Below are 15,557 nucleotides of genomic sequence, written 5' to 3'. Positions count from 1 at the left end.
GCCGAGACCCTTCATCAGGACTGGAAAAAAAGATGAAGAGTTAGAGCAAGAAGGTGGGAGGAAGAAGTAGAAGATGGCAGGTGATTTCTCGAACTTCTGGTAATTGTCCACCCTTCACCATTCCCACTCCCATTTCCTCTCTTACATTATCTCCTCACCTGCCCATCACCTCCCTCTAGTGTTCCTCCCCCTTCCCTTCCTTCCATGGTCTTCTGTTCTCTTCTATCAGATTCCCCCTTCTCCTGATCTGTATCTCTTTCAGAAATCAACTTTATAGCTCTTTACTTCACCTCTCCCCCTCTCCCAGTTTCACCCATCACCGACCACCGTGTATGTCTTCCTCCCCTCCCCTCCTCCCACCTTATTGCTCTAACTTCTCACTTTTTTCCAGTTCCGATGAAGGGTCTCGGCCTGAAATGTTGACTGTTTACTCTTTTCCACAGATGCTGCCTGACCTGGTGAGTTCCTCCAGCACATTGTGTGTGTTGTTTGAACAAACAACCAACGTGCAAAAGACAACAAACTCAAATACAATAAGAAAACTGAAAGTAAATAAATAAACAAACAGATAGATAGATAAATGAATGAATGAATAAATAAGCAACAAATATCCAGAACATGAGATGAAGAGTTAAGAGATTATTTCAGTGTTGGGTTGAGTGATGTTATTCCCACTGCTTCAGGAGCGTGATGGTTGGAGAATAGGAACTGTTTCTGAAGCTGCTGCTGTTGGACCTGAGACTCCTGTACATTTGGCCAGTTTAAGATGGCACTACCAAGGCAGAACGACAGCTTACTGGTGGTTCGAACATGATGGAATTCGACTGAAAACATTATATTTGAAGTAAATTGTGGTAAACTATCACTGCAAACAATGAAGAGGCAAGTGAGGGCAAAGCGAGTTGAGAGAGGTGCCGTGCTGGTGCAGTGCAAAATCAACGTCCTTGGAGGTGGAGCCCTGTTGGTTGGAGTGAAAGATTCAGAGAGAGAAGACAGGACCGAGGAGTTCCGATGCTCTTCCAACTTATCCAAGTGCGAGGGTGGATCACTCTAAGTGCCAAGCCGATTTGGGGAGGTAGAAAACAGCTTCTTCAGCAGCGAAATCCATCTGAAATGAGCTACTGGACAGTGTATTCTAGGCCCAGAATGATTCACTACGGCAGGGCCCTATTTCTGACGTCTGTACAATACACTCTAAACTCGGCCCACACAGACTGGAAAGGCAGGGGGTTGAGAGTCAGGTGAGGTTGGAATGCTCTGGGCACCAAGCCGAATTGGAGAGGTCGAGACAGCTTTGGGAATGAAATCCGGGTCCAAGGTGATTTGCGGCGGTGGGGCCTGGCTACTAGTGCGAGGTTTTGACGATTTATACGCTGGCCCACATAGCCTGGGGCTCCCTCTCTCTGTGACACTGAGACTGTGTGACTGTCCCCAGCTGCTGTGCTCCATGTCTGTGAGCCTGACCCGCTAATATGATGAACTGAACACCGAGGCTTTGGCCTATTCCGAGCTGTTCCGGGAATTTAGACCTAAGGACTCATTTTGGTTCGGGATTCTGCTGGCGTTGCTCACTCCTATTGTTTCCATGTGCTTTTCACTTTCTCTGTGGGCACTGGGGGTTGGTTTTTAATTTTTTTAAAAATTGTGCTCTTTCGAGTTCCTTGCTTCGCAGCTGCCTGTAAGCAAACAAATCTCAAGGTTGTATAATTTATACATTCTTTGATAATAGATGCACCTTGAATCTTCTTCCTGATGGCAGCAGCGAGAAGAGAGCATGAGCTGGGTGGTGGGGGTCCCTGATGATGGATACTGCTTTCCCGCGACACCACGCCGTGTAGATGTGCTCCATGGTGGGGAGGGCTTTACCCGTGACGGACCGGCTGTATCCATTTCTTTTTGTTGGATTTTCTGTTCAAGGGCGTTGGTGTTTCCGTACCAGGCTGTGATGCACCAGTTAACAGACTATAGACAACACATCAATAGAAGTTTGTCAAAGTTTTAAATGCTATAAGACCATAAGATATAGGAGCAGAATTAGGTCATTCAGCCCATCGTCTGCTCCACCATTCCATCATGGCTGATCCCAGATCCCACTCAACCCCATGCACCTGCCTTCTCACCATATTCTTTGATGCCCGGACTGAACAGGAAATGATTAATTTTCGCTTTAAATAGATCCACAGCCTTGGCTTCCACAGCTGTCTGTAGTGGAGCATTCCACAGATTTACTACTCTCTGGCTAAAAAAATTCCTCCTTACCTCTGTTCTAAAGGGTTGCCCCTCAATTTTGAGGCTTTGACCTCTAGTTCTGGATACCCACACCTTAGGAAACATCCTCTCCAAATCCACCCTATCTGGTCCTATCAACATTTGGTAGGTTTCAATGAGATCCTCCCGCATTCTTCTAAATTCCAGTGAGTACAGGCCCAAAGCTGCCAAACACTCCTCATATGCTAACCCTGTCATTCCTGTAATTATCCTTATGGGCCTCCTCTGGACTCTCTCCAATGACAACATATCCTTTCTGAGATATGGGGCCCAAAACTGTTGACAATACTCTGAGTGCGGTCTGACTAGTGTCTTATAAAGCCTCAGCATTACCTCCTTGTTTTTATATTCTATTCCCCTTGAAATAAATACCAACATTGCATTTGCCTTCTTTACCATAGACTCAATCTGTAAATTAACCTTCTGGGAGTCTTATGCAATGACTCCTAAGTCCCTCTCCACCTCTGATGTTTGAATTTTCTCTTCGTTTAGGTAATAGTCCGCACTATTGTTCCTTTTGCCAAAGTACATTATCATACATTTCCCAACACTGTATTCCATCTGCCACTTTTTTGCCCATTCTTCCAATTTGTTTCCTCAGCACTACCTACCCCTCCAACTATCTTTGTATCATTTGCAAATTTTACCACAAAGCCATCAATTCCATGATCTAAATCACTGACAAACAGTACGAAAGGTAGAGGTCACAATACTGACCCCTGAGGAGCACCATGAGTCACTGGCAGACAACCAGAAAAGGCCCCTTTTATTCCCACTCGCTGCCTCCCGCCTGTCAGCTATTCTGCTATCTTCCCTGTAACGCTATCCTGACAGCTGTGCCAAGCTGTATCAGCGCTTGCCCTTCCCTTGAACTACATCAGTGACGTGGAGAGGGAGGACCCACTGCATGGGCAACAGCTGGTTCTTCAAATCTTCCCACCCAGGCTTGCGTTCTGGAGAGGACACAGCCCACCAGAGGCGCAAACCCACGATCCCCTGGGATCGATGGCTGCCTACTAATGGAGCGGTATTTGCAATTTTCCAGTCCTCCGAAACCATACCAGAACCAAGTAATTCTTCAACAATCATAACCAATGCATCTATTATCTCTTCAGCAACCTCTCTCAGGACTCTGGGATGTAGTCTGTTTGGACCGGGTGATTTATCACCTTAAGATTTTTCAATTTGCCTAGTACTTTTTCCTTTGTAATAGTAATGGCACTTACCACGTACTCCGTGACGGGTTAAAGAACCAGCAGAGATGGAAAACACTTTGGAGTCCAGTATTGCTATTAACTGATATTATTTATTAGTAACTATGCAATACAGTAATATAAATGCAGATAAATCAAACAGATTAGCAATGATTATATGTAAGTAAGTATATCGGTAAGTGTGGAAATATATGAGAATCAAGCTTCTTCAAGTCTAGGGGTAAATAGATAAAGTCTTACGATGATGAGTAAAGTTCAGTTCAGTTCAGTTTGTGGTATTGAGTTGAGTAGTGATGGAGAGAGAGAAAGGAAGAGATTTGAGTCTTCAGGTGAGCTGACACCGTCGATCTTCTCGTTGCCCTCCAAAATCCTTTAAAAGTCACCGACTGTGACTTCAACAAAGGGGACCGTTTTTCTGTGGTGGAATCATCAACCCAGGCAAGGGTGGACACATGGACAACTCCCCGCCGGTCATTCCCTTTCCACATTGCAAGAGCCACTGATCGATCCGCCCAATCGATCCTCCAAAAACCCACTTTTTCTGTGGTCACAACAAAGTTCATTCAGTGCCCAAAAACATGTGCCTGAGGTCTATCATCTGACCTCCTATTTACCTCACCATACTGAGTACCAACTGTCATTCAAATAACTCGTCCCATCTCTGTCTGTGTAAGAATGCACTAGCAGGCCACGTCCTTGTTGAAAGTATAAACAACCTCCAGAGAAACCATAACCTCGATTGTCCATCAAATAACGCTGCCCTCGGTCACCATAGCGGCTTATGAGCTGCCCGGTGCTCTCTCTCTCTCCAACTCAGCAGAAATCCAAAAGTTACTCCCAGTTCCTCCTTGTGCCTTAAAGTGACAGTCCAAAAGTTAGACTTCGTCTTTCTCTCTCTTTTCAAAACAAGATGTCGGTGTTAAATAACTCTCTCTCTCTCTTTCCAAAAGCACAGTTCATAGGGGTAATCGAGCACAGTTTATAGGGGTAATTCAGGACCCCATCACACACTCACTCCTGCTCCCTGACACTCACGGACCTCTGGCATGCTGCTAGTGTCTTCCACAGTGAAGACTGATGCAAAGTACTTCAGTTCATCTGCCATTTCTTTGTCCCCATCACTACCTCTCCAGCATCATTTTACAGTGGTCCAACATCAACTCACCTCCCTTTTACTCTTTATATAACTGAAAAAACTTTTAGTATCCTGCTTTATATTATTGGCTAATTTGCTCTCATATTTCATCTTTTCCCTTCTTATGACTTTTGGATTGAATTGAATTGACTTTATTTCTTACATCCTTCATGTACATGAGGAGTGAAAATCTTTACATTATGTCTCCATCTAAATGTGCAATGTGTAATGATAGCAATTTATAATAAATAGGACAGTCAGTGTAATATAGGGTGCACTCAAGTCAGTGTGATTTAATCAGTCTGATGGCCTGGTGGAAGAAGCTGTCCTGGAGCTTGTTGGTCCTGGCTTTTATGCTGCGGTACCGTTTCCCGGATGGTAGCAGCTGGAATAGATTGTGGTTGGGGTGACTAGGGTCCCTAATGATCCTATGGGCCCTTTTTTCACACCTGTCTTTGTAAATGTCCTGAATCATGGGAAGTTCACATCTACAGATGCGCTAGGCTGTCCACACCATTCTCTGCAGAGTCCTGCAGAACCACTGTGTCAGAGAGATTACTTCTTCCCCATAGGTCACTATGCTATTGTTTTTTTAGTTGCCTTCTGATTTAAAAAGCTTCCCAATCACCCAACCTCTCACTTACTTTTGCTACCTTACGTGCCCTTTCCTTGGCTTTAATGCTGTTCATAACTTCCCTTGTCAGTCGCAGTTGCCTACCCCTGAGAAATACTCCTGTAGGACACATCTATCCTGCACCTTGTGAACTATTCCCAGAAACTTCAGCCATCTCTGCTCTGCTGTCATCCCGACCAGTATCCCCCTCCAATCCACCTGGGCAAGCTCCTCTCTCATGCCTCTGTAATTCCCTTTACTCAATTGTGATACTGATACATCTGACTTACGCTTCTCCCTCTCAAATTGCAGTATCAATTCAATCATATTATGATCACTCTCTCCTAAAGGTTCCTTTACATTAAGTTCCCTAATAAGACCAAGGTTATTACACAACACCCAGTCTAAGATGGCCTTTTCCCGAGTAGCCTCAAGCACAAGTTGCACTAAAAATCCATCTCATAGTCATTCACCAAATTCCCTCTCTTGTGATCTGACATCAACCTGATTCTCCCAATCCTCTTGCATATTGAAGTTCGCCATTACAATTGTGTCATTACCCTTATTACATGCCTTTTCCAGCTCCCTTTGCAATCTCAACCCCACACCTTGGCTACTATTTGGAGTCCTATATATGATTCCCAAAAATGTTTTTTTTTAACCCTTGCAGTTTCTTCTGCCCATGAAAATCTGGCATTCTCTGAGCACAAATGAAATGCATACAGCATGACAGTAAAAATATGAACCAGGCCACTACATTAGTTTAAACCACTCCCAGCAGCTCTATGCCACCTCTTTCTAAAGACGTAATTCCATCTCTTTCCAACAGAGCCACACCACTGCCTATGCCTTCGATACAAAGTATACCCTTTGATATTAAGCTCCAAACTATGGCCTTCTTTCAGCCACAACTCGGTAAGGTCCATGGCATCATACCAACCAATCCCTAATTGTCCACCTGATTCCGAATGCTCCGCACACTTAAATACAGCATCTTCAGTTCTGCACTCTTCACCCTTTTGAATTTTGCCTCTGTGGTACAATTTAACTCTTTGCTCTGCCTGCCTTTTGTTCCCAATGATTGACGTCCTTCTTTATATTCATGTTACATCCATCATCTACTTGTAAACCTGCTGGCTCATCCTCAGCTCTATCATCCTGGTTCCCGTGCCCCTGCCATATTAGTGAAACACCCTGGTTTCCTGGTCCGCGTAAGTCTAGGGAAGAGAGTCTCCGGCCCCGCCAAACGTGTGAGATTGAGGTGCGAGCCCCCCCACCCCCGCAAAACCCCGTTTGTGTGGATGCTGTGTAATTCGTTACCCTAATGCCACAAAATAACAGACAGGGCAAAGCATACAATTAAAAGATTTAGCTTTATTATTCTTAATTTGACTAAAGGGTTAGTAAAGAAAAGAACAAAAAAAAAGAAGAGGCCCATTTTAATGACACAGTCTAATGTGCACAAGTTGGTGCTCATGGTTTCCCCGTCACCGATCCTCCTTCGATCTCAACCCGGGCTTCGTTGAATCATGGACCTGCTCTGGTTGAATCCTACGACCTCTTCTCTCTTCATCTCTTTTGAACCACACAAAAAAAACCCCAAGCCCAACCTTAGTGTCCCTCACCAGAGAACCCTCCCCTTCAATTCGACCATCCTAATTGGATGGCAGGCATATCTCCTCATCTCTTATCTTCAACAATAACCCAAACACAAGCTGAAAACAAGTGGCTCTCACAGAACAGCACAAAGTGAAATACATACAGCGTAACAGTAAAAATATGAAGCGGGGCACTACATTAGTTTAAACCACCCCCAGCAGCTCTTGTAAATCTGCCCAGAAGGACATTGACTTACCTCAGATTCAAACACAATCCATCCCTTTTGTACAGATCACACCTGCCCCAGAAGACGTCCCAATTGTTCAGAAATGTGAATCCCTGCCCTCTGATCCAATTCTTCAGCCACGCATTTATCTGCCAGCTCATTCTATTCCTATCCTGACTGTCGCGTGGCACAGGTAGCAATCCTGAGATTACTACCCGTGAGGTCCTGCTACTTAGCTTCCTTCCTAACTCCCTGTATTCTTTTTTCAAGACTTCGTCCCTTTTTCTTCCTATGTTGTTGGTACCAATGTGTACCATGACTTCTGGCTGCTCACCCTCCCTTTTCAGGATATTGTGGATGCGTTCAGAAACATCTGAGATCTTGGCACCTGGGAGGCAAACTACCATCCGTGTTTCTTTTCTGTGTCCACAGAATCGCCAGTCTGTCCCCCTGACTATAGAATCCCCTGAATGTTGCCATGCTAAACCTTCGCAAACTCCTCAGCAAGGAGAGGCGCTGCGTGCTTTCTTCATCCTTACACTTAGGTACCGGGCCCAAGTGAGACCCTCGGGACTAATGACACCTCGGTATTTAAAGTCGCTAACCCTCTCCCCTCTCCCCCCTCGTCCTCCAGAATAATGACACCTCGGTATTTAAAGTCGCTAACCCTCTCTCCTCTCATCCTCCAGAATAATAACACCTCGGTATTTAAAGTCGCTAACCCTCTCCCCCCTCTCCCCCTTCATCCTCCGGAGTAATAACACCTCAGTATTTAAAGTCACTAACCCTCCCCCATCTCCCCTCATCCTCCGGAGTAATGACACCTCGGTATTTAAAGCCACTAACCCTCTCCCCTCTCTCCCTGCTCATCCTCCAGAATAATGACACCTCGGTATTTAAAGTCACTAACCCTCTCCCCTCTCTCCCCGCTCATCCTCCAGAATAATGACACCTCGGTATTTAAAGCCACTAACCCTCTCCCCTCTCTCCCCGCTCATCCTCCAGAATAATGACACCTCGGTATTTAAAGTCACTAACCCTCTCCCCCCTCATCCTCTGATGATGCCAGAATAAGAAGATGGGGGGAGGGAAGGAGGGTAGCTGGAAGGTGATCGATGAGGCCTGGTAGGTGGGAAAGGTAAAGGGCTGGAGAAGAAGGAATCTGATAGGAGAGGAGAGTGGATCATCGGAGAAAGGGAAGTGGGGCACCAGGGGGAGGTGATAGGCATGCGAAGAGAAGAGATAAGAGGTCAGAGTGGGGAAAAGAAGAAGAGTGAAGGAAGAAGGAAAAAATTTACTGGAAGGAGAAATTGATGTTCATGTCATCAGGTTGGAGGCTACCCAGACGGAAAATGAAGTGTTGATCTTCCAACCTGAGGACCAAGGTGTCGGATCGGGAATGGTGATTGGAATTAAAATGGTTAGCCACTTGGAATTCCTACTTCTTGCAGATGGAGCAGAGGTGCTCAATGAAACAGACCCCCAATGTACGTCAGGTATCACCAATGTAGGGGCAGCCGCATTGGGAGCACCGGATACAATAGATAACCCCAACAGATTCACAGGCAACGTGTTGCTTCACCTGTATGGACGGTTTGGACTCTAATGGAGGTGAATGGGCAGGTGTAGCACTTTGACCGCCTGCAGAGATAAGTGCCGGGAGGAAGATTTGTGTGGAAGGATGAAGATTAGTGAGGAGTGAAGGAGGTGTTCGGCACAGTGACCTTCATCAGTCAGGTCCAGTGTAGCCGGTTAGGGAAGTAATGCTGCAGTTGTAGAAGTCATCAGTGAGGCCCCACTTTCAGCTCTGTCGGCAGATTTGGTCACCCTGTTGTAGGAAAGATGTTAATAAGCTGGAAAGAGTGCAGAAAAGATTTACCAGGAAGTTTCCTGGGCCTGGGATCCTGAGTTAAAAAGAACAGTGGGGTAGAGGAAGATTAGGACATCATTCTATGGAAAGTAGGAGATCGAGGGATGATGTGAGAGAAGTGTGTAAGATCATGGGGTGAAAGCACATCATCTTTTTTACCAGGGATGGGTGCTAAAAACAAGGTGACATAGGCTTAAGATCAGAGGCGAGGGATTTAATAGGGCCATATAACAGGGTAGCCAAAGGCATGTGTGGCCTCACCACTGACACATAGCTATATACTATAAATGGTAGGGCACCAGGGTGTGTAATGGGGCAGTGGAACCAATGAGTACAAGGACAGAGTTCATTGAAAGTAGTGTCACAGGTAGACAGGTTGGTGAAAATAGATGCTTAGCACATTGGCCTTCATGAATCAGGGCATTGGGTGTAGAGTTGGTACAATATGTTCTGGCAAGATGACATAACAGTTAGCATGGCACTTTTGCAGCTTGAGGTGTCAAAGTTCAAATCTGGCGCCCTCTAATAAAATTTGTGCATTCCTTCCTGTGGGCGGGTGGGTTTCCTCCCACGGTGTAAAGGCCCACTGTTAGTAGGTTAATTGGCCATTGTAAGTGTACTGTGATTAGGGCAGTGTTACATCAGTGCGTTGCTGGATGGCACGCCTCGAAGGGCCGGAAGGCCTGTTCCATGCTGTATCCTAAATAAAATAAAATTATGTAAGTGGTTGGTGAGGACACACTTGCCTTTGGTCACCCTGTTGCAGGAAAGAAGTGGTTAGACTGGAAAGAGGTGCAGAGAAGGTTGGCGAGGATTTGGCCAGGACTCAGGGGCCTGAGTTACAGGGCGAGGTCGGTCTTTATTCCTTGGAATGTCCAAGAATTTAGGGTTGATGTACTGTATCAGAAATAATTAAGTTATAAAAGGCATAGGAAGTGTGGATGGCAACAGTGTTTTTCCTGGGGAAGGGGAGTCCAACACTATGGAGCATATGTTTAAGGTGAGAGGGGAAAAATTTTAAAGGGGCTTTAAGGACAACGTTTCACACAGAGAGCGGCGAGCGTACGGAACGAGCTGCCAGAGGAAGTGGTTGAGCAAGTACAATGGTATTTGTGAAGAAGCTCTTGGACAGGTTCGGGGAGGAGGGGGGCCTGGAGGGATATGGGCCAGACTGCTGGGTGGGTGTGGTCAGCATGGACTGGTTAAGCTGAATGGCCTTTATCCATACACTGCGATATATCCGGACCTGCCTCTCGGTTTTTTTGCACTACCTTACTTTCCATTTTCTATTTATGATTTATAATTTAAATGTTTAATATTTACTAATTTTTACTATTTTTTATATTTTTAATATTTAGTATTTGTACTCCAGGGAGTGGGAAGTGCAGAATCAAATATCGCTATGATGATTGTACGTTCTAGTATCAATTATTTGGCGACAATGAAGTATAAAGTATAGTGCACTGACCAGTTTTGGGTTTGAGAGCCGACAGACTGAACACACAACACTAGTCTAAAGCCATCCCTGCCACTGAGCACACCTACACAAAGCACTGCCGTAGGGAGGCAGCATCCATCATCAGGGACCCCCGCCATCCAGGTCAGGCTGTCTGCTCGCTGCTGCCATCAGGGAGGAGGTACAGGAGCCTCAGGACCCCCACCACCAGGTTCAGGAACACATTGGTTGTCTGTCGTCCTGGGTGCAGTCTTTCATTGATTTTATTGTATTTATTGCGTCTACTGAATATGCCTGCAAGAAAATGAATCCCTGCGTTATATATGGTGACGTAGATGTACTTTGATAATAAATTTTCTTTGAACTTTGACCCCCAGTACACAGGATGTTTCCTTCTCAATGGGACCTTGAACTAGATCTATCTCCGTGGTGGGCTTGGCTTTTGGAACGAGGGTGTTTATCCCGTTCTTCCTGGGCCAATATTTATTGACCGGTACAAATGAGGCAGATGAACTAGACATCATTACACCATTTATCAGACAGATTCTATGTGAAGATACACATTATCAATGCTTCAAATCAAAATCTTTTCTGGTTTCCACTCCGCAGCTGCTGAATCTGCAACATTTTAATTATTTTTTATTCCATACTAGCAGCATCTGCACATTTTATCTTTGCTATCACCTTACAGAGTGCGAGAGCTTGCTGTGCACGGCTGTCCACCCACATTTTATACATTACAGCTGCGACTTCTTCACAAGAAATGATTCATACACTTCCTGAGGATGTAAAATACATCAGCAAAATACTCTCTCTCTCTCTCCTTCTTTCCCCATACAGCTGCTCCCCCTGACATGTATTAGAGCAAAGGACAGGGCCAGATACAGTCAGAGAGTCATGGAACACTACGGCACGCAAACAGGCCTTTTGGCCCATCTAGTCTGTGCCAGCATGGCCTTCTGCCTAGTCCATCCAAACTTCTCTAAACGTTGAAATGAACCTGCATCTGCCACTTAAGCTGGCTGCTTGTTCCACCCTCTGAGTGAAGAAATTTCCCCTCAGGTTCTCCTTAAATATTCCACCTTCCACCCTTAACCCTTGACCTCCAGTTGTAGTCTCACCCAACCTCAGTGGAAAAAGCCTGCTTGTATTTACCATGTCTATACCCCTCGTAATTTTGTGTACTTCTATCAAATCTCCTCTCATTCTCCTCTCTCCAGGAAATCAAGTCCTCATCTATTCAACCTTTCCTAGTAACACAAATCCTGGTAACATCCTTGTCAATTGATACCTTTCCCGACTCTCTGACTGTATCTGGCCCTGTAGAGACTCTGAGAGCTGTTGACGAAACGTGGACAGGTGGGACCAGCTCACTGAGCAACACAGTCCGAATGTACGTTGGGCCAAAAGTTCTGTTCTGTGGTCTATGATTCTTACTGTGGAATATTTCACTCTTATAGAAGGAGGCATCCATCATTAAGGACCCCATCACCCAGGACCTGCCCTCTTATCATTGCTACCGTCACGGAGGAGGTACAGGAGCTTGAAGACCCACACTCAACGTTTCAAGGACAGTGTCTTCCCCACCACCATCAGATTTCTGAATGGACAATGAACCCATGAACACTTCCTCACTAATTTTTTTGCTCTTTTTGCACTACCTACTTAACGTTTGTATGTATTTCTTATTGTAATTTATAGTTTTTTATGATTATATACTTGAATGTATTTCTGGCTCAAAACGACAAATTACATGACACGCCAACAGAAGCTCCAAAGATGTCATCCCTGGCAGAGAGAGGATACACCACGAAGATAGGTCGCAACTGGGGACAACATGAAATACTGGCCCAGGAGGACTCTGCTGGGCTACATTTGGCAACCCATGGCCTAGTAAGCGGGATGGGCTTAAGTAGGTAGGTAAGTTTGACATCTAATTCTTTGACAAACTTCTGTAGATACGTGGTGGAAAGTCTATTAACTGACTGCATCACAGCCTGGTATGGACACACCAATGCTCTTGAACAGAAAATCCTACAAAAAGGTGTGGCTCAGTCCATCACAGGGAAAACTCTCGCCACCATTCAGCCCATCTACATGCGACACTGTTGCAGGAAAGTAGCATCCATCATCGAGGACCCTCGCCACCCAGGCCGTGCTCTCTCCTCACCGCTGCCATCAGGGAGGTGGTACAGGAGCCTCAGGACTCACACCACCAGGTTCAGGAACAGTTCTTACCCCTCAACCATCAGGGTCTTGAACCAGAGGAGAGAACTTCACTCAACTTCACTTGCCCCATCACTGAAATGTTTCCACAACCAATAGACTTACTTTAAGGACTCTTTATCTCATTGTCTCATGTTCTAGTTATTTATTTATATTTGTATTTACAGTTTGTTGTCTTCTGCACTCTGGTTGATCTTTCATTGATGCTGTTATAGTTATTATTCTGAAGATTTACTGAGTAAGCCCACAGGAAAATGAAACTCAGGGTTGTACATAGTGACAACCATGTACTCTGATAATAAATTTACATGGAACTTTGAAGTATACCAGCTCATGTCTCAATGTTATCTGGGTTGTGTTGTGTACAGGAGCTGTTGCTTCATTGTCTGGAATGGAACAGAACACTGGGCAGTTAGCTATTCACATTACAATCAGGTTTAATATCACTGGCATATGTCATGAAATTTGTTGTTTTGTGGCAGCAGTACATTGCAATACATTAAAAATACTATAATTAAAATAAGAAATATATATATAATAAAATTAACAAAGTAGTGCAAAAAAGGAGAAAAAAGAAGAAGAAATGAGTGAGGTAGTATACAGTACATGGACTCAATGTCCATTAGCAATGTGATGGCGGAGGGGAAGAAATTGTTTCTGAATCGCTGAGTGTGGGTCTTCACACTCCTGTAACTCCTCCCTGATGGTAACAGTGGGACGAACGCATATCCTGGGTGACGGGCGCCCTGAACGATGGACGCCACTGTTTGAGTCATCGCCTGCTGAAGGCTTCCTCAATGTTTCATACATTTATGCATTACAACCTTAAATCTATGACAGGATTCATTCCCCCACCTGAACGAACACACACACACACACACACACACACACACACACACACACATACACGTACACACATACACACACACACATACACACACACATACACGTACACACACACACACACACATACACGTACACACACACACATACACGTACACACACAAGTACACATATACACACAAACACGTACACACATGCGCACAAACACGCATATACATGCATACACACACAGACACAAAAACACACATACACACACAAACATACACACATGTACACACATATAGACACACACCTGCAAATACACATACACACACATACACACATACACGTACACACATACACACACACACATACACACACACATACACGTACACACACACACACACACACATACACGTACACACACACACATACACGTACACACACGTACACATATACACACAAACACGTACACACATGCGCACAAACACGCATATACATGCATACACACACAGACACAAAAACACACATACACACACAAACATACACACATGTACACACATATAGACACACACCTGCAAATACACATACACACACATACACACATAGACACATGTACACACACACCCACACACACGCAAACACACATACACACACATACATACATGTACACACAAACATACCTACACACACAAGCACACACACACGCACACAGGCAAACACATGTACACACACAAACATACGTACACACACATACACACGCAAAGACACACATGCACACACATGCAAACACACACACACATACACACACATAGACACATATGCACACACACACACACACACGCCTGCAAACACATGTACACACACACAGACATGCACATAGACACGCAAACACACGTACACACACATATAGACACACATCCAAATACAAATACACATATAGACACACATGTAAACACATGTACACACACACCCACACACACGCAAACACGCGTACACACAAAAACAGGTACACACACACACACACACACCCGCAAACACACCTACACACACAAACACACACACAAGCACATACACACACAAACACACACACGTACACAGGCAAACATGCGTACATACAAACATGTACACACACGTACACACACAAGCATGCGTACACACACAAACACACACATGTACACAAGCATACACAAATGTACACACACATACACAAACAATTACACACACATGCAAACACACAAACATACATACACATAGAGACACACACACACACACACACACACACAGAGTCATGTTGAGGAAATCTATGTCCTGAGAAGGGAGACAGCACCCCAAAGCAGTAAGGAGAGAATTGGTGAGGTTTCTCAAGACCCTCTGCTCCATCCTTCACCCGCCTCTCCATCTGCCCCCTTCACTATCCCGCTCACTTCCTCACCCTCTGTGCAATCGTCCCCTCTCTGCTCTTCCACCTGGTCCCTCAACACCACCCCTTTAGTCAAGAAAACACAGCAGTGTCTCCACTTCCTGAGGATTTTGATGTGAGTGAGGCTCCCCCGACCCTCCTGCCATTCTAACCAATATTTGCAGGAGAACCATCGAGAGTATCCCGACCAACTACACCAATGTCTGGTATGGGAATTACAAGGCATCGGACTGTGTCCCTGCTGACGATTGTGAGGATGCTGAGAGGATCATCAGGGAGGGTCCCTCTTCCACCCATCAGAGATACAGTCATAGTCACACTTTATTGATCCCGAGGGAAATTGGTTTTCGTTACAGTTGCCCCAACCAAGAATAGAGTATAAATATAGCAATATAAAACCATAAATAGTTAAATAGTAATATGTAAATTATGCCAGGAAATAAGTCCAGGACCAGCCTATCGGCTCAGGGTGTCTGACCCTCCAAGGGAGGAGTTGTAAAGTTTGATGGCCACAGGCAGGAATGACTTCCTATGACGCTCTGTGCTGCATCTCGGTGGAATGAGTCTCTGGCTGAATGTACTCCTGTGCCCACCCAGTACATTATGTAGTGGATGGGAGACATTGTCCAAGATGGCATGCAACTTAGACAGCATCCTCTTTTCAGACACCACCGTGAGAGAGTCCAGTTCCATCCCCACAACATC

Source organism: Mobula birostris, chromosome 11, assembly GCF_030028105.1.
Source record: "Mobula birostris isolate sMobBir1 chromosome 11, sMobBir1.hap1, whole genome shotgun sequence".
NCBI lineage: Eukaryota > Metazoa > Chordata > Chondrichthyes > Myliobatiformes > Myliobatidae > Mobula > Mobula birostris.
Note: the sequence above shows the minus strand (reverse complement) of the source record.